The sequence below is a fragment of the Anser cygnoides genome, chromosome 2, assembly GCF_040182565.1.
Source record: "Anser cygnoides isolate HZ-2024a breed goose chromosome 2, Taihu_goose_T2T_genome, whole genome shotgun sequence".
NCBI lineage: Eukaryota > Metazoa > Chordata > Aves > Anseriformes > Anatidae > Anser > Anser cygnoides.
This window is the reverse complement of record NC_089874.1, coordinates 136,374,466-136,376,320: the sequence shown is the minus strand read 5'-3', so window position 1 is coordinate 136,376,320 and position 1,855 is coordinate 136,374,466. Positions and strand designations below refer to the sequence as shown.

At 36.6% G+C, this 1,855-nt stretch overlaps 1 long non-coding RNA gene across 1 annotated transcript; it reads left to right on the top strand.

Moving 5' to 3' along the window:
- Window positions 1-239: 239 nt before the first annotated feature.
- LOC125179753 (uncharacterized) lies at window positions 240-1,234 on the top strand. Its single transcript, XR_010828982.1, has 3 exons — window positions 240-285; window positions 421-526; window positions 1,155-1,234. It is a non-coding gene; the product is annotated as an uncharacterized lncRNA (long non-coding RNA).
- The last annotated feature ends 621 nt before the right edge of the window (window positions 1,235-1,855 follow it).

The following is a 1,855-nucleotide window of genomic DNA, read 5'->3' as shown; positions in this document are numbered from 1 at the left end:
TAGGATGAGAAGAGCGCTGATAACATGCTGATGTTTTAATCGTTGCAGAGCAGTGTTTACACCAGGCCAAGGACTTTTCAGCTTCTCGCTCTGTCCTGCCAGCGAGCAGGCTAGGGGTGCAGCAGGAGCTGGGAGGGGACAGACCCAGGGCAGCTGACCCAAACTGGCCAAAGGGGTATTCCATACCATCTGACGTCATGCTGAACAATATATAGGGGTGGCTGGCCGGGGGGGGGGGGGGGGGGGGGGCGGCTGCTCGGGGATAGGCTGGGCATCAGTCAGCAGGTGGTGAGCAATTGCATTGTGCATCACTTGTTTCATACACATTATTATTATTAATATTATTATCATTATCACTATTATTGTTGTTGTTATTATTATTTTCCTGTCTTAATAAACTGTCTTTATCTCAACTCACAGGCTTCACTTTCCAGTTTCTCTCCCCCATCCCAGAGAGGGAGGGGGGAGGGTGAGCGAACGGATGTGTTGTGTTTAGTTGCCAGCCGGGTTAAACCACAACATGAAGGTATACATTCTTTTTAATAATCATATTAATATAAAATAAATATCTTCAGTGCTGGAAGATTTAATTGAACAAATAAGCTTGAATAATACTATTGCCATGTTGCTGATGTTTTCAGTTTAGAAAAAAAAAAAAAAGTCATTCAGCTGAACTATGTTTGTAGTGAAGAAAAAAATCAGTGAAGATTTTGTTTCCTAGAGATGATACTTCAGCTACTGCTAGCTGAGAAGTAACTCAAAAAAAAAGTATTTCACTTCTTTTAAATGGCTTTTACTTATAAACTAAATATTTCTTTAAAAGCCTGTCAGTGATAATTGTTTCACTTCAGATGCAATGATAAATGACATTGCAAGTGAGTTTCAGGATGTATGGAAACTCTAAAGCTATGGAGTGCTTCCACAATTGTATAACAGTTAAATTAAAATACTTAAGATATTGACATTACATCCAAGGTTAAGTCTGATCAGGCTCTCTTTTCCTGAAGTATATAAAGTCCAATTTATTTTAATACTAGTCATTTGTATTGTTACCTGACATAATGGGGCCTGAGGTTTAATGGATATAGAGTTATTAGAAGTTTACGTTGATCTTTTGTAGTAACTTAATTTTAATTTTTAAACTTGTTCTGCAGAATGAACAGTCTCCTTGACAGAGAGATGGCAACATTAGAGTAGCTGTATGGAATCTGTGCTTAGTGTATACAATACCGATTTTAGGTAAACAATATTATTATAGTGATTTTACATAATTAAAAAATATATAAATAGATTAGTATAAGTTTCTGGCACATTTCTTAGTTGTTTAAATAACTTTACCTCCTAGAAACAAGTGAAAAATTCACCCAATTTAGCTATTGGTAATGGCAGATATTGCTTCACCATTCTTAAAAAAAAAAAAAAAAAAAGGCAAACTGCATGCCACCCTATGCCACCCTATTCATTTACTTTCAATGTATTTACCTGTTTTGGTGACTGTCTAAACTAGATTGCCAATTTAGGCAAGCCTTATAATAAACTATCAAACAACCACTCGTGTTGTGCAAGCTCACTTTATTTAGAGAAATATAGAACTAGAATATAAATCAAAACCTTTGTAAGCTTAAACAAAATTTTGCAATGGTTGGTGTCTAAGAACACCTGCCCTATGCTTTAAACTGCTTGCTCTCTGTTCATACAGATTAATTTTTTCTTTGGTTTGTTTATTAAACAAACTTCAGGAAATCCAACAGCCACGTCAATTTGCTTTGAGCCTGAGAAGAACAGGACAACTCATTTTATTGGGTTCCTAGCTGCCTGTTGAGACTAAAGCTCCTCTGATTCTGGAGGTAGTGGA